The sequence below is a fragment of the Cervus canadensis genome, chromosome 20 (assembly GCF_019320065.1).
Source record: "Cervus canadensis isolate Bull #8, Minnesota chromosome 20, ASM1932006v1, whole genome shotgun sequence".
In the NCBI taxonomy this organism is placed as follows: domain Eukaryota; kingdom Metazoa; phylum Chordata; class Mammalia; order Artiodactyla; family Cervidae; genus Cervus; species Cervus canadensis.
The window spans coordinates 5,130,515-5,149,823 of record NC_057405.1 but is presented as its reverse complement, the minus strand read 5'-3'; positions in this window follow the sequence as shown (position 1 = coordinate 5,149,823).

The following is a 19,309-nucleotide window of genomic DNA, read 5'->3' as shown; positions in this document are numbered from 1 at the left end:
TAGCCTTCACTATTTTATCTCAGTTAAAAAAATAACGAAAATAGCAAAACATGTCCTGAATCTAAATATACGTTGGCTATTGCTCCACAGACTGTCCTCACTTTTGTTGAATTTCCCTTGGAAGAAATTAAATATACCTGTTTATAACTTACATTCATGCTCTTCACTAAAGTCTCTTGATAAAATTCATGAAAATAAGATAGTTTGAATTACATTTAGGTGATTTTCCAGAGTAATAATTCTTGATATCAAATTATTCTCAAATGAAATATATATATATGTATATATGTGTGTATATATATATATACTTTATTTAGAATTTAATTGCAATGTTCCTGATCATTGCAGTTATGTATTTTTAAAGTATATGCATTTTTCTTCTACTGTTTCTTATAATATGCAAGACAATATTATACATACCAGTACTAAAACACCAGTAATATGCAGGATAATATTATACATACCAGTACTAAAACACCAGAAAGATTTATTCATGCAACTTTGAAACTGAAACAATTAGTTCTTTATTGGGATTTTTAGAAGAACTATTAATTCCTCTGTTTGATAATATATTCACAATACTTTAGCACTATTTAGCAGGGACCACTATTATTTCTGATGCAAAATCCTTGTTTTAGAGAGATTTAAACTAGCTATGCTCTGGTCCTAATATGTTATTGATTGGAAAGGAAGTGAAACAAGTTAAGAGACATGCAGACTAAGGTTGGCTGTTTGGTTTTTTTGGTTGTTGTTCCAATTTTTATTCCTTGATATAAAAGGAGAGTTGGATCAGAGTCATGGTTTCCTGTGAATATGAGAAAATGACTTTGAGAACATAAAGTGGATATGATTAGACATTCTTAAAACCATTTACTAAACTGACTTTTTAAAAAGCAACCTTATAATTTAATTTTCTAGTACCTGTGTCCACACACTGCTACTTATCTGAAGCCTCAACATCTTTTTGCATTATCCCAACTATCTGGCCTGTCCCAAAGCTATGTCCAATGAAGACTTCATTGTGGTACAAAATTCCAGCGAGTATTTTTTCAGGAGCAAAATCTCAGCTATGCTGCTGCCACAAAAGTGATGGGAAGGAAGAACATCAGATGTCTCAAACCTCAGCAGCAGAATTCTTCTTCCCTTTGTGTCATACAGATTCATCTCTGTGAATTTTCCAGGACTTCCCTTAAACAGATCTATACATTCACAGCGTTTTTCTGGACTTCACAGCTCTCCAACGAGAGGGAGAGGGTGTTGCTCTGCCCGGCTGATGTTGGAATTGATGGCATGTACTTGGTCCATGGAATGTGGAAGAAGTGAGGTTGTGTTAGTTCCAGCCAAAGGCCACAGAAGACATCAAGTATTTCTGCTTATCTTTATTTGCAACAGTAATTCACGGTGCTAAGAATTAAATCCTGGGTAGCTGCTGATCCATGATGTATAAGGAGGTACAAGTTGCTGATCTATCCCTACTTCAGCCTGGAGACACTGTGAGCAGCAACCCCACCCCCACACACACCAGGGCTATACATGCCACTCTCAGGACTAACACTAAGCGAAATTAATGGTTATTGTTATAAAACACAGACTTTGGGTACTTTTGTTATGCAGCAGTATTGCAGAAATAACTGACTAATACAGATAGTGTTACTAATACATTATCAGAATAAAAGGAACAGAATGCTTCTCAGAAACAGTAGCTAAGTTAGTGACATATAAATATAAGAGTAGTCATTCATTCTAATCATGAAAACGAGGGGATTTTTCTTTAGGTTCCAATGAATGATCTCTGTGAATAAACCCAAATGAAAGGGACTAGACAGGTTTGGCTGAAATAAATATCTTTCTGAATATAAAATGAAGGCTTGAGCTATAGATTTATTTATGAACAAGCATGTGAAATTGAGTTTCATTTTCCCATTTCTGTAATTATAATTCATAAAGTCCTCAAAAATATAGCTTAAATAGATGTGTTTGATTGGAAGAATCTTTGAAAACTTTGCCTCATAACACAGTCAATATCTCAGAATCGACCAATGGTCTATCCCAACCTGGCTAAAAATTTTTGTCTTCTCAAAACTTGTATAATCTCCAAAATCATTCATTTTCACATTTCTTTCTACCCTTTGATGCCCTCTTCTATGCAAAATCTTGACATGACATAGGGACTAAATAAATAGAGGGACGATCATGAGGAGAATTTGAAACTTCAAAGCTTCTTATAGGGAATCCCTGACTGGTCCCTTCTAACTTTATCTGTGACTTCCTGAGAGAGAGACAGAGACAGTGGGAGAGGTTTGTTTTTGTTTGTTTGCTTGCTTGTTTCTTTTGTTTTTAGAAAATTTGTTCTATTTCTCTTTAAAACAAACAGAATCATACATACATACATATTTTGGGCTTCTATTAAAAAACATTAAATTCTTAAAATAAATTTCCCCTTTCACTTACAAAATACTGTCAATATTTTGAACTGTATTCCTGCTGCTTGAAAATAAATCAGTCCACTTCAGTTCAGTTCAGTCATTCCAGACTCTTTGCAGCCCCATGGACTGCAGCACACCAGGCTTCCCTGTCCATCACCAACTCCCAGAACTTGCTCAGACTCATGTCCATCGAGTTGGTGATGCCATCCAACCATCTCATCCTCTGGCATCCCCTTCTTCTCCTGCCTTCAATCTTTACCAACATCAGGGTCTTTTCCAATAAGTCAGTTCTTTGCATCAGGTGGCCAAAGTATTGGAGCTTCAGTTTCAGCAGCAGTCTTTCCAATGAACATTCAGGACTGATTTCCAGTAGGATTTAATGGTTTGATCTCCTTGCAGTTCAATGGATTCTCAAGAGTCTTCTCCAACACCACAGTTTAAAAGCATCCATTCTTTGATTCTCAGCTGTCTTTATAGTCCAACTCTCACATGCATACATGACTACTGGAAAAACTTCAGTATTCTTGCCTTGAGAACCCCATTAACAGTATGAAAAGGCAAAAGGATATGACACTGAAAGATTAACTCCACAGGTCAGTAGGTACTGCATATGCTCCTGGAGATCAGTGGAGAAATAACTCCAGAAAGAATGAAGAGACGGAGCCAAAGTGAAAACAGTGCCCAGTTGTGGATGTGACTGGTGATGGAAGTAAAGTCTGATGCTGTAAAGAGCAATATTGCATAGGAACCTGGAATGTTAGGTCCATGAATCAAGGAAAACTGGAAGTGGTCAAACAGGAGATGGCAAGAGTGAACATCGACATTTTAGGAATCAATGAACTAAAATGGACTGGAATGGGCAAATTTAATTCAGATGACCATTATATCTACTACTGTGGGCAAGAATCACTTAGAAGAAATGGAGTAGCCCTCACAGTCAACAAAAGAGTCCAAAATGTAGTACTTGGATGCAATCTCAAAAACAAAAGAATGATCTCTGTTCCTTTCCAAGGCAAACCATTCAATATCATGGTAATCCAAGTCTATGCCCCAATCAGTAATGCTGAAGAAGCTGAAGTTGAACGGTTCTATGAAGATATACAAGACCTTCTAGAACTAACACCCAAAAAAGATGTCCTTTTCATTATAGGGGAGTGGAATGCCAAAGTAGGAAGCCAAGAGATACCTGGAATTACAGGCAAGTTTGGCCTTGGAGTACAGAATGAAGCAGGGCAAAGGCTAAGAGATTTGACAAGAGAATGCACTGGTCATAGCAAACACCCTCTTCCAACAACACAAGAGACGACTCTACACATGGACATCACCAGATGGTCAATACTGAAATCAAAGTGATTATATTCTTTGCAGCCAAAGATGGAGAAGCTCTACACAGTCAGCAAAAACAAGACCGGGAGCTGACTGTGGCTCAGATCATGAACTCCTTATTGCAAAATTCCAGCTTAAATTGAAGAAAGTAGGGAAAACCACTAGACCATTCAGGTATGAAAAGAAATAATGGAGAAATTGGTTCCAGCAGTGGGCATTACAATTCACAAGTCCTAAAATATGAACCTGGGGGAGGTAAAATTAGGTAGAAAACAACTAGAACTGAGCTCAACCATCTTTATGAGAAAGAACTTATTATTCAAACTCTCCTCTTCAGTTTCTCAGGAATTAATCTACATACTCTAGAAGATGTAGTAAAAAAAAAAAAAAGGCATTGTAGTTGAGTAAATTTGCATTTTTATATAAACAATATCAATGATAGTTTTCATAAAAGCTGAAAGGGAATAATAGAAGAACTATATAGGTTTCCCCAAAAAAAGCTTTTTCTGCCCTGAATTGTGAAATCTGCCCAATCTTGTCTGATTCCTTGCAACCCCATAGACTGTAGACCTCCTGGAGCCTCTGTCCGCAGAATTTTCTGGGCAAGAATACTGGAGTAGATTGCCATTTCCTTATTGATGGCATCTTCCTGACCCAGGGATCAAACCCACATCTTCATCTCCTGCATTGGCACGCGGTTATTTACCCTCTGAGCCACTTGTGGAGCATGTCTGCCCTAGTCATATCCTAGTCAAACACTGAAGAACTGATGAAGTTTAAATGATACTTAAATAACAAAAAGCCTCACTGAAGCCAGCAATCTCTGACTCAGTTGCATTCTAAAGCCAGAGAACTAACTGGGAGGTTGTGCCGAGACAGATTACTTAAAATATGCCCCCAAAGTGACAAAGTTACAATAGGAAGGACATGGCTCAAAGGTAGATTAGAAAAAGGTGCCTCGCTCTGTCTACACCAGCCTATGTTTTCCCATCGATGCTCTGAGGCAAGAACCAATACTGAGAGAGCAAATTTGATGGGCAAATTCATAGACCTGGTTCTAAGAATTAGAAATCATATAGATGACACTCAGTTTTGACCATGGGCTAGAAAACAGTTGAGGGTCAGTCAATTATAGCTTGGAGATAAGCTTCACGCTCACTGAATAAAGTGGCGATCAATTAAAAACATGGCTATGTTCACAATCATTGGCCATGCATAATCATCCCCACCAACACTAAATGGACTACAGGGACAGCATGAAAAATCCTAACACAGAATCATCTCAGGACTGACCTTCAAAAAAAAGAAAATCCTTCCAGCAGACAGAATTGAAGCAGCTAGCTTGACTGACCCAGCGGCCACCAAACTTAGTGCTTGATAGCAGACAGAACAGCCTCCCCAATGTGGCACAGTGGTGAAGAATCTGCCTGCCAATGCAGGAGACACAGGAGACGCAGGTCATGAAGATCCCCTGGAGTAGGAAACGGCAACCCACTCCAGTATTCTTGCCTGGAAAATTCCACGGACAGAGAAGCCTGGTGATCTACAGTCCACAGGGTCACAAAGAGTTGAACATGAATGAGCACACACTCACAGCAGACAAAAATCTCTTGACAGGCTCTGCAACACATTCACATAATCAGGAGGCCAGTTGAAGGAATGAACAGCATGATAGATAGCTCCAAGGGTTAAGAGATGTAGAATAATAATTTCCTTATTCAGGAAACTCACAGTTTTCAGGGAGAGTGTCCCATTCTAAAAACTATAGTGTTTTCCCAAAACTGCAAATGCTAAACTTTCAACAAATTCAAAATGCTTCGAGCGATATATTCATATAAAGTTGAAGGGTCATACTATATGTGATACAAACCAGATCTAACTTTTTTTCTGAGTAACATTAAATGTCAATATTTTCACATTATTAGTCATCACTTAGCACAGCTTTCTTCATTGATCCACCCCACTTCTCTGTGTCTCATTTTTAATACTCGAATTACCTCAATGAATATCACTTGGGTTTTTGTATTTTATACATGTTTGACACATCTGCTAGTTATTTCAAATTTTATTTAGTCTTTCGCTTCCATAAGAGAAAAGGAATCATCAGCAATCTTTAACCTGTAAGTCTGAAGTATTCAAAGTCAAGCAAAATTTGTCTGTGGGAGACATTGCTTAGCCTAGTCTCTTTTCAATATACTTTTCTTTTTCATCAGAAACCTCTTCCATCACTAGTTTATATTTTGGCCAAACTGGGAAACTGAGATGTCATTAGATTTCATTTTAAATATCTTGGCAGATTCTTTACCAGCTAAGCCACCAGGGAAGCCCTTAGCATCTCTGCCATGCTCCTGACATGGGAAAGGACTTGACTGAGAAATTACCCTAAGATCCAGATCAGCTGCCATTCTATGCAGGTCTTAAATCGTATATAAGAGATGTGGTTATGTATTCACTGGGGGGAAAGGGTGGAGTTTGAAGATTATCCCCATCTGACTGTGATCATGCTGAGTTCCAATACTGCCACCCAGACTAACTGGTATGGAACACAAGGAGTAACTGAGGGTGATACTGATGAACTTGGATGAGACGTCTGATCTTCTATCTTTCTGAGTATGAATGTCTAATACAGAAATACATGTTTTCTTTAGCCTCAGAGGACAGATGACTGTCCTATCAAACACTGAAGGCTCCTTTTTTCAGTGTTTATGCTACATCTTCAGAGAAGGCAATGGCACCCCACTCCAGTACTAGAAAATCCAGCCTGGAAAATCTCATGGATGGAGGAGGCTGGTAGGCAACAGTCCATGGGGTCGTGAAGAGTCAGACACGACTGAGCAACTTCACTTTCACTTTTCACTTTCATGCACTGGAGAAGGAAACGGCAACCCACTCCAGTGTTCTTGCCTGGAGAATCCGAGGGACGGGGGAGCCTGGTGGGCTGCTGTCTATGGGGTCCCACAGAGTCGGACACGACTAAAGCGACTTAGCAGCAGCAGCAGCAGCATGCTACATCTTAAAACATTTCTGTTTTCACAGTGACTAACGAGAGTAGATGTTCATGTATAAAATGGTGAAAAATTGGTCCTGGATTAGGCTTGCACCCAGAAAATGGATAAAGTCCAGAGTTTAAAGCTTGCAAAGGAAGAGTATTTGCAGTCTGTACCTTAAAGAGGTGAATCACCACACACTATCTGGATACAGTGACAGTGAACCCGAGGTCCTTGATGCTGATAAAGATGCAGCTCGGTTATCCTGGAAAGGAAGTGAGCTTCTTGATGGCAGATTACATCTCATTAAATTGTGGAAGGACATTCCAGGGAAAAAGTCAATAAGAAAGCAAGAAATACAGAGCATTATAAAGATCAACAACAGGTGACATAGAATTGAAATGTTCTACTAAAGATAAATTTATAAAAGAAATATAACCAAAAGATAGAGTATCTTAAGAGGCCTGTGTAATACAGGGAAGAGCAGAGAGTTTGTAATATAGCATACGGATTTTCACGGAAAAGTTCGTCAGAGGGCAGCCAGAAGGAGAAATGGCAGGAGGAGAACAGGATGAGATTAACTACACAGCAGAACAAAAGTGTGATCCTCTCACGGGGAGGTAAGCAAGGCTGCTCTCTTTTTATAGATAATTATGCCTAGTACAGCCCAAGATCCAAGTTTTTCCAAACAGGCACTTATTCTAGAAGTGAAATACTAAAAATTTTACTGAGCCAAATCTTTCACGGCGTCTTCCTCTATTTCTTTTTTCAGGTGTACACAGTTTGAAAGGAATAAATGCACCCTCAGCCGGGGAGATGGAGAGAAAAAAAAAAAAAGACTGTAGCTGGTGCAAGCCTTGCTGATGGCAGAACAAGCGGGCCAAATCTGTGTGTCACAGAATTGCAGCGATTCTGGTAGGAGATTTTCACGACTTCATAAGAACTTAATAGTAATCAAAGAGCTTTTCCTCCTTCTGTTAAAAAAGAAAAAGTAGGGGGCTGAGCAGGCAGGGGAAATCTTTCACCTGAGAGTTAGAAGGGACCAGTTTCCCATTCACAGGCTAGTCCCGCAGGACCACGTCATTAGCCATGAACGCTTTGTTCTTTTGCAGAATGTTTTGCAGCCCTGATGAGTTTGGCTTTGAGTGTCTCCCTGGAGGAGGGCAGACTTAGTGTTGGGAACACAGCAGGCTAAGTCTGTGTTCTAAGGAGAGTGTACAGTTGCTAATAAAGTGTTTGGATTTTGCTTTTCTTCTTTTCAGGTGCAGAAAGCTCTGGTGACCCTGATGTGCTGCCTGAATATTTTGATCTCTGTCTAAATCTATGCAGGTTTTGTGCATCTAAAAATAAGTCTTTAAGAGAATGTATTACTTAATATGTATTCAGAGTAAGTAGGAGGAAAAGGAGGGCATTTTATCAAAAAAGTTAAAAGTAAGTGAATCTGCAATGACCTTATGCCCAAAAGATACAGAATCATAAGATCTAAAAGCATTGAAAAAGACCTCAAGAGTCTACCCTCGCATCGCATTCAAATCATCATCTCAGAAGCTAACCTCTTCTTGAACATATTGAATGATAAAGGAAGGCCCACCTCCCAAGACAGCCCCTTTATTTTTGGCCATTCCTAATTATTCCATCATCTAAACACTGGTCTCAATTCTGCCATCAAATAGCTTATTGGCACAAATCTAATTTCTCAGCCATATTTGTTTATTGAATTTTGTAAAACATCATGCCTTTGTCAACTTCTGTTTGGACTAAATGATGCTAATTTTTTTCTTCACTTTTTATATGGTTTCAAGACTTAAAATCTTTGTGCTTAGGATCTTCCCTGGTGGTCTAGTGGTTAAGATTCTGCACTTCCACTGCAGGGATCATGGGTTTGATCTCTGGTTGGGGAATAACATCCTGAGTGCTGCGGCTGAGCAGTGGAGCCAAAAAAAAAAAACCCCAACCTTCATGCTAGCACTTTATCTGGGATTAGTTAGCATGTTAGCACCTTAGTTTCAAATGACTAAAATTCCATGGAAACTAGTTAGGTGAGGAAGGAAATATATTATACAACCCCTGGGATTTTTTTATAAAATCCAACAATTTTGAATCAGTTATATTCTGGACATTCTTTTGAGTGTAAAGTTCCTTTCAAAATGTGGTGAAAAGAACCTCAATAATTTCTGACCAGTTCAAATTAGAGTCTATCCATTATGTCTTTTTTTCTAACCATATCTGCTTGCTAACACAGCCGTGTTCAGCCCGGCCCAGTCGCTGTAGAAGGGGCTTCCTGTGAAGAGTCGGGCGTCCTCTGGCTCCCTGCTTGCACTACTGGCGTTACTGGGTAGGGACTATGAGTGCCACCTTTCTTGCTAAACGTAACTGTTCTGTAAGATGACAAATAATCCTGCCCAAAATGCTAACAGCAGGACCACAGAGAAACACTGTTAATGGAGTCAAAGGTTTTGGATGCCGCATCATTATTTCACATGAGATTTCACTAAAGTCACATCTCTTTATCTCATAAATGTTGCATTTAGATTTTTAAGTCAAAGTGTAGGCTTCATATTTGTTTTAATTTCATTCACTTGTGTTATTGTTCACCATGTGATCCAAGCTATTATTTATTACCTTTTAAAATTTCTCATTTTGAGTAAGTCCTAGGAGAGGCTCTGGAAATTACTGGCTACATCATGGGTTAGATCCAATAGACATAGGTTTATGCACTGACTCTTCCACTTTAAGCTGAATGATTGAAGACGGATTAATCTCTCAAGTCTTGCCTCTGCCAGGTGAGGAGCTAATGGTTAACTCATCATTTGGTTGTGAAAATAAAATGAGAGAGCCTAGGATAAAATTGTCCAATGCATGGTGGTAGTTACACTGGTAGTCATTATTATGAATATTCACAAATTGCATAAAAATGCCTTACACTTACCACAGTATTGATACAAATGCTAACATACCTGTACTCTGTCCTCCTTTTAGGAGGCCTCCACTTAGAATGATATTTTTCCATTGATCACCATCCCCAGAATACTTGCTTAACATAAAAGACAGCTGTTATGTTGTTGATTATTTTTATCAGCTTAGGTCATAGGCTGTCCATGTGTGCATTTCTTGAGCCTCAGTTCCACCCAAATCATGCCTGGCATTCAAGTCACAAAATAATTCTCTAAGTAGAGATGGAGCAAAATCTGTTTCAAGTAATGCAGAATTCACTATTTTTTCCAATGGAAACTAATTAGGAAAGTAAAGTTGCAAGTTAAAAAAAAAAAAATCATTCTGTTCCAGCAGATATTTTAAAGTATTCACAGAAATCCTAAAATTTAGGCATAATTATCAACTCTTCAAATGCAGTCTTCAAATGCAATCATTTACATTCCCACATCAAAGTTTATTGACTAGGCAATTATCTGTGGATCCAAATAAATGATTAAATTCACCAAGCCCTGAGGCAGCATAGGGGATTGCTAGAGCACGTGGTCCTTTAACTTAGGATCTAAATGAAAGAGACATATGTTAAATATGTGGGGCATTTTTTTGGGGCGGGGGGAGAGAAGAGACCTGTAAATGATGCTCAAATTCATGGAAAAATTAAATAAAGAAAGTGTTTAGGATCCAAGTGTATCTCTCCATTCTCCTAGAACCAAACTGAGACCTTAATTTGGAAAAGCCATATAAACATAGGCTAGTAACAAGTTACCTATTCCTCCAGTGGATAGAAATGCTGGGTGTGCAGCAATTAACATATTTTTTAGGAATGACCCATTAGTGTCATATAGGAAAAACCACTCCTTCCTATGTCCTGAGAATATGGTATTAGAGCTGTGTTCCATGTAAATATCACTCATCAGCCTAGTTGAGGTGTGGCCTGGAACAGAGCTGGAGGCTGTGGGAGCAGGCTGTCTGCTCATTTACATATGGGTAGACGCATGCCTACGTCCTCGCAGGGGGGCACTGGCAACAGCCCGAACCCTGCATCTGTCTAGGAAAACCCATGCCCAAGAGCTAAGAGTGTCCTCCGGTAATTCCATCATCTGCTCTTTTCCAAGACAGTGTTACCCTCATCATTTACATTTTGCAAAGAGCCATCAAGCAGTATACATTGAAACTTTTTGATGGGCTGGGATCCTGGGTTATGAAAACAGAGTCACTGCGGCCCATGGGTTCCTGGAAAATTAAAAAATTGTAAGATTTTCTGTAATAAAAAGTATATGCTTTACCTCTAAGCCACATCAATTTATTCTTTCTGATATGCATATTATTTTTTGCATGTCGAAATGTGTGGAGAGTGACATGGGATTAGAATTGAAAGGGATATTTTAAAGTTAACTTAGCCATAGTTCACTTTTGTCAGATCCATATTTGACTAAAAACTATGGCTTCTATTGAGAGTCTGAGTACTCTTGCTGCATTTGATTCTCTCCACAAATCTATGTTACAGATTGTTTTAATCTTTATTTAGTGGACAAAATAGAGAAAAGAAAAAAAGAAAAAAAGCAGAACGGTTCAGGTCAGCAAAGGAATGAGCTTTGCCCAAGATCACAGAGTAAGATTTCTAAAGAAGCTATTTTAATAGTCACAAGCTAAATAATATTAAATATGTGTATATACACATATATTTTTGTATTTACATATACAAATAAAAGTAATTTCATGTATTTACATATACAACTAAAAGTAATTTCATTACATACAAAAAAATAGCTTTAAAATGTTATATATGTATGTATATACATGCATGCATGCCAAGTCGCTTCAGTCATGTCCAACTGTTTGTGAGTCTATGAATTGTAGCCCACCAGGCTCTTCTGTCCATGGGATTCTCCAGGCAAGAACACTAGAGTGGGTGCCGTGCCCTCCTCCAGAGGATCTTCCCGACCCAGGGATCAAAGTCGCATCTCTTAAGTCTCCTGAATTTGCAGGTGGCTTCTTTACCACTAATACCACCTGGGAAGCCTGCATATATACATATATATAGTAAAATTCTATATGTGCATATGAGTGTACATATTAACAGTATTTGAAATAGCAATTATAGTAACAGCTGCACATAGTGTTTTAAAGTTTTAAGATTATTTACACATATATTAAGTGTCAATAAAAGTAGTACTATTATTAATAATGACTTTTTATTGTCAAAAATTTTGCTAATATTTGGGCATATGTAATTTAATCAAAGCAAATTTTATTTTCACATTTTACAGATGAAGAAGTAAGGAAAATACCTAAAATAATTTACCCAATGATAAGGGAGAAAGGAGCAGAACTGCCATGATTTAAACCGAAATTTTCTGGTTTCAAAGCATGTGTTCACTGGAATATATGTGTGAGCTTAAATTTGATATGTTATTATGGACTTTATGTATTTGATCGCCTTTCTCCATGACCAGGAACTGTATCAGAAATTATTATAAACCTGAAAAATAGCTTGCGTCACTGAAAAATTATAGAAAATGTATAATGCTCAATAATGGCACAGGCCCTAGAAATTTCAGTTTCTGCTGCACAGACTTTAGTCACAAACTTTCTGTTCAGGATTGGAAACCAAAACATTCTAAGTCAGGTTAACTGTCTACATGTGAAGCCAACCCAGAACCATGTTATCTCCCCCATGCCATCTCCACAAAAGTTTAGGAATATGTTTTTGTACATTGCTTCTTTTATGACTTTAAATCACAAATTACTGTGCAAACAAGCAACCAAAAACATAATGTGTTATTAGTTTAGATTTAGAACACTTTTCTATGTCTGTGAGTCTGTTTCTGTACAGCAGAAATTAACACAACATTGTGAATAAACTATACTTCGATTATATTTTTTTTAATTAAAAGTAGAAGACTTCAATATATGAAGGTCAGAATATAAGTACTACCTAAGGAAACTTGATTGTATTGATCTTTTATTGGCTAACAAAAATATGAGGTGCTCACTCCAGTATTAGAAACCACTATTTGGGCTCCATAGTTAGTTTAGTAGAATTGGGTAAGTCCCTGACAAAGTCAAGTAACTGGTTGGATTATGGCATAATCATGGCAAATGTAAAATGCTAATTAATAAAACATCTATCATATGAGAAGTCACATACAGCTCATTCACAATCTTCATTGAGATGTTCTCACAGACAGTTTATTTGAACAAAGATTTTAGTGGGGCATTCTAACATCAGTGAAAGTCACTCAGTCGTGTTCAATTCTTTGCGACCCCATGGACCATACAGTCCATGGAATTCTCAGGCCAGAATACTGGAGTGGGTAGCCTTTCCTTCTCCAGGGGATCTTCCCAACCCAGGGATCAAACCCAGGTCTCGCGCATTGCAGGTGGATTCTTTACCAGCTGAGCCACAAGTGAAAAGAAAGTGAAGTCACTCAGTCGTGTCCAACTTTTTGTGACCCCATGGACTGTAGCCCACCAGGGTCCTCCATCCATGGAATTTTCTAGGCAGGAATACTGGAGCGGGTTGCCATTTCCTTCTCCAGGGGATCTTCTCAACCCGGGGATCGAACCCGGGTCTCCCGCATTGCGGGCAGACACTTTACCATCTGAGCCACCAGGGAAGTCCAAATAAGTCCCATGGAAATCTCCAGGCCAGAATACTGGAGTGTCTAGCCTTTCCCTTCTCCAGGGGATCTTCCCAACCCACGGACCGAACCCAGTTCTCCCGCATTGCAGGCAGATTCTTTACCAGCTGAGCCACAAGGGAAGCCCAAGAATACTGGAGTGGAACATCAAGGAAGGAAAAAAAGAGAGAGAGAAATAACATTTAAATAAATACCTGACCTATACCGGCATGCAAATTCTATAGAAATGGAATAGTTGCACAGACTGTAAGATGGCTGTGGTCTAGTTGGAACTGCATCTGTATTTTGATGGTAAATTCAGAGGGAGAAAAGACAGAGTGACTGCAAGTTTGGCTTTTCTTTCCTAATAACATTTGCTCTGTGCTAGGATGCCTGACTTCGATGGTGGTGGTAGGGTTTTATATTTTACAAAGTGAGATCATTTAAAAAATACTGTTATGCAGGCAATTAAGATTAAAGGCAAATTCCCCTTCACACTCCCTAGTAATAGGCTTCTGTATCCAAAAGATAAGAACTTGAGAAATGGCTCACTGGGACAGGCCAATGGGCCCGGAGTCCAGGACTCTGTTTCTGACGGAGATGGCAGAGGGTTTTATAGAGGAATGCATGGCTACCCTCCATGACATTAGCCTGAGGAAGCAGGAGATGGATATTAAGAACACGTGATGACCTTTCCTCATCTGTTATGAGTCTGACATCTAAGGATTTATCACAATCGTTTGTGAATGTCTACATTTTTTTGGCTTTCTGATGCCTTTGTTGTGTTAGGCAGCCTTGGACTGGGAGTCAAAACATCCTTTGTTTCTGTCCAAATTCTTTCACCTACTAATCGAACAAACTTGGCAAATCTTTTTACTTCTCACAGCCTCATTTTTTTTAACTTTTAACTTTAATATTTTAACAGCAATATTTCTAAATACCTTACAGAATCCAGAGGCGCTTGTCCCCAGAGCCAAGCTGTTGACTCCTTGGAGATTATCAGTATCAAAATTTGGAGTTCTCATTAGGCCAGCCCTCTCTCAGATCATTGAGAATGCAAAGTAAAATCAGCACAGTGGTTATTCTTAAAATATTCTTAATAAATAGTGTTATTCTTAATTTATCTCACCCAGGGAAGTATCCTTTCAACCTTGCCTTTAGTTTTCAAAATCAAAAATAATTTGTCCAAATACAATGATTAAATACTCACTATGTCCACAGGCTGCTCTTCTGATGACTAGTAATTTTGCCATGGTTTTATAAACCTGTGCACACTACTGTTTTTAAAAAATAGAACTCATTTTTTAAAAATATTTACAAACTGTGTCTTCCTTCATATGTTTATTTACCTCTCAAAAAACTCAAGTTACTGAATAAACAATAACAGGGCCTTCCAGAAATCTTGTTGTTTTTCTACAATGAGAAGATATGAACATTACTGTAAAAAGAAATCTGAGGAACAGATAAATCAGTTTGTGAGAAGGAAGGAAGAAGCAGAAGTTTCCCCTCAAAGAGGGGGTTCGCCATGAAACAAATTTTCAGAAATTCAAATATATTGAGCCAGTCAACATGCATTTTTGCCTTCCCCAAAGAAGTTCCCAATTTGTAATTTTCTATCCGTTACCTACACTTTGCCATTTCTGATATGTGCTGGCCTTTCCATATTAATGTGTTCTTTACTAGATCTCCAGTTTTGCTAACACAGCTGTCGGAAGGGTGGTGTTGTCAGATGTGAGGATGGGAGCGGTCAGCAGTTTCAGTAACATCCCTTTTAGTAAGATCAGGAATTTAGAAAGATGGTCCAGAACCGTGGCTAACTCTCCCAGATGATATAAACTGGGAGACGAGTGGAATATTGCAAATAATGTATTTCAAAGAGCTCAAAGAGAAGATTTTTTTTAAAAGAAGGAAATTAATGAATTCCTAGGAAAACGAAGCCTTTTCTCTTTCAAAAACATCACTCATTTTGAAAGAATAACTCCAGAAATTCCCTTTGTTCATATTTACCTTTACCAAGACGGCTACTCTTATTCAAATCAAGTGCAGTTTTTTCCCCCAGTGATTTATTCTGTAATTCCACTTTGCTAATGATCATTCCTCTTCATTTTCATTGAAACATTTACGAAGTAAACTGAGGAAGAGAACAGGGGAATTCCTTTGAAACCTACACAGCTCCTGCCACGTTTGAACTTCCATTTCATCAAGCCATCCTGTGTGATGGTGGACACAATATCTGAGACAATTAGATTTCAAACCTGCTAACCACTTTTCCTCATTTGTAATCATTCTCCAAGTAGCATTTGGCATCATTATCTTGGTTTCTTCATTCACTTTAAGACCGAGTCCCCAGAACAACCTTATTTGTTTGTAATTGTTCTGCCCAGTCTCTAAAATATCTGTAATTGTTTTGCATTTGAATCAAATTTATTAACAGACATATGGTTATAACAGAGAAAGCACTCCAGCTGGTGAAGCCCTAAGCAAAGCCACAATAATTTGATCATTTGCAAATCATTGTCACTTGAATGTTTTCTTAGTGCAGCTTAATTATGACTCAACCCGTCCAGAATACAATGCACTTCCTGGGAAGAGAAGAAATTGCGAGTTCTCAGTACAAAGCGGGCAAGCTTTGTTATGCATGTACACCTCGCCTGTACAACTGAACATCTGCTAATAAATGTGTTTCTAGTCTCAACGATAGCTTTTGCCTTCATCATTCAAACCTGGCATGAAATTTACATCAACTGAGAATTCATGTTATTTACTCATTGCTAACTATTACAACCCCATTAAAATTTTAGCCTATAATACCCTCTGGAAAATTAGAAATGTTTATAAAAATAAATGCGCAAATAAGATAGAGCCGTTTTTTCCCAGAAGTTCCTTGACAGGTGGTCACCTTGAAATTATGCTACAATAATACAGCCGATTTTTTTTTTTAAAAATGATCTCGATACAGAAGGTAATCAAGAGCTCTTGGGAGCCACCTCTGCGTTTTTCCAAGCAATCTTTTCTGCAGTTTAAATGTGTTCATACAAATCCTAAATGACATAGAAAGCAATTTTTCCCTTCAAACGATGGAGATCAGTCATAGCATTATAATTAAATGTCACAGAATGGCAAATAATTATCTTACTTAAATGGTTAATATAGGAAAAACCCATTAACTATCGGTCCTGAATATGCAAAAATGATGCTTGTGACTCTATTGATATAATTAAACTTAAAAGCAGGTTTTGCTTGTGTGGCCTCACCTGCTACTGACATATCAAGTTTGAGAGTGGGTATTAACTAGAAGACACCAAGTCCAGTGATTTTAACTGTACTCCAGCCCACCCTTATTTAGATTAAGTATGCAAATCTAAAAATCCTCAGTCTTTATTTACCAAAAAGAGTATCAGGATCAACTTTTTCCATGTGAGGGGCTCAGTAAATGTGTAATTAGTAGCAACTTCCTTGCCATGGCCTGTCTTTCTTTTCCAACTATTTCCTACTGCTTTGGCAGATTCTTGAAATTTACTCTAATGCAGGACTTTTCACCTCTTCCAAGGGATAAGGACTAAACTGAGCTCATAGCTTACTCCTGGCAGCCAAAACACTACACAGATCCTATCATTCAGAATGTTCCTTCATTCTGCAAACCTGCTGAAAAATCCAGTAATTGTGATGCAACGTGGTACCACACTGTCAAATCTCTCTCTCAGCATCCTTTCCCCCTTTCTTATATTGGAGACCATTATCATCCAACTTTCTTGCTCAGGGTGGTTGCTTTACTCCCCAAGAGCCTGCAGTTCCAGAAAGAAATGAGTTTGTTGTGAGCAAATCCCTAAAGTCTGGCTCATAACCATTTCTCCTCTGAGAGGGCCCAGGGCGCTTCAGCAAATCCGATGCTCACATCATGCCAGGAGAATCCCACATAAGCACAGGGCAGATACATCAACTTGGCAACAAGACCTCATGAAGGAATATGATAAAATGCCCATACAAGTCCATCCCTCTGACCTTGATGCTTCTGTATTTGTCAAGACAAAAGATCAGCAAATAAAAACCAGAAGAACAGAAATAGAAATATTACTAGAACAACAAAAAAAGACCATATTTTTTCCCTTAGTCAATATTGTTGAAGTTTGTATCAATCCACAGGGGAGGGAAGATTGGAAGTTAAAACCTGAACCACACTCTTACAAACAGGTACAATGTATGTGTTACAGATACATTAAACAAGCAAGACTCCTGGGTATAGGAGTAAAACAATGTGTTTTCTCTCTCTCTCTCTCTCTCTCTCTCTCTCTCTCAACAACTCTCTAAAACATATTTAGTTGGAAAATTTTCTTACCTGCTCCTGGATGAAAACTCCCAGGGTACCTAACTTTCTTGATCCATCTTAGGCAATGAAAAGTCCTATGGTTGAATCACAAATCAATTTCAAATCTATTTCAGTACAGTTACTGAAATATCTGGTTTTAAAATCAGTAGAAATTCTGGACTTGGCTTGAAGTTAAATCTTCTCTGAAGTACTCTACTTGGACTTACATAAAGCAGAAAGTCAAGTAAAAGAGTTATTATGATCCCTCTATCTTTTCCTGCCTTATGCTTCAACCCTCCCCTCATCTCACCCAACAGGGGTCTGATTACATTTCATGAGGACAACTGGGAAAGGAGAAAAGGTAAAAGGAGAAATATTCCACTCCCAAGACCTGGCTTGTATATACAATCAACTGTGCATTCATTAGGTTTTTTTGAGATCTCTTAATTAATGTCCCTTTGTACAGTAAAGGCAAGCTCCTCATTTTGGCTTATAAGAAACGTGACATAATTTTTTTCCTAAGGTTTCTTTCTTCCCACGAGTAATATTCCTGGACAGGACTCAGAACATCCTCTGCTGCCTTTCTCTTTCTTTCCCTCTCTGTCTTTCCCTTTATCACTCTACGGGTGTGTATGGGTTGGCATGGCCCATATTGTACACAGGAGGAACACACATACTATTACTATAAGCAGACTTGGGGCAGGCAAGTCAACCTGTACACAATAGCAAACTTTATCAGCATTCCCACCTTCTGGGTGATGAACCAGGTCATGTCTCCCAAGCAGGAGACCAACACTGATCCCCTGGGTTGGCCACATTTTAGGAGATGCATATTAAGTTCTCCAAGAAATCAGTTAAGACTTCTCTCTAGATGTGAGGTGAGTAAAACTCACAACACAACTCTTGCCAAACGATCCTCCTCCCATATTTGTCCTTACCTCTCAAATCTAAATCCTTTTATAGCTTTATCATAGATAGCTGGTCCTTTGTCAGAGTCTACAAAGCCATCTTCAGTTTCTCTGGGACCCTCTAAGGATCACTGGAAAATGGACATCAGAATTGTTCCACTAAAGGACAGGGACACTGGGATATCCCATGCCTTGTCAGTTAAGGGTTTCTCCTTTAGGAATTATCTCCTCTGTTCACCTTATGTAGAAGGAAAGTGGGCTACAAATTTAAAGTTGGGGAAGGAAAGCATATGAAGGACAATTAAAAAGTAGTATGATGGGATGAAATTGCTATAAGGAGTTGGAAACCAGATATAATTATGAGAGAGTGGGATGTTTGAAATTAAGATTATGGAAATGTTGCACTGTTAGTAATGAAAAGGACTAGTGTAGCCATCTGTTGGAATTGGATCGCTGAAGTGGGGTGGGAGACAAGATCACTGAAAGAAAGTGAAGTCACTCAGTCGTGTCCGACTCTTTGCGACCCCATGGACTGTAGCCCACTAGGCTCCTCCGTCCTTGGGATTTTCCAGGCAAGAGTACTAGATTGGGTTGCCATTGCCTTCTCCAGGGGATCTCCCAACCCAGGGATTGAACCCGGGTCTCCCGCATTGTAGGCAGACACTTTACCATCTGAGCCACCAGGGAAGTCTCTAAGATCACTGAAGTAGAGATCAAATTGAGAATGTATTGAAAGATTCCCCACTTGAGTGATGAAATCTAAAAAAAATAAATAAATAAACACAAGAGTTCATGTTGGAGA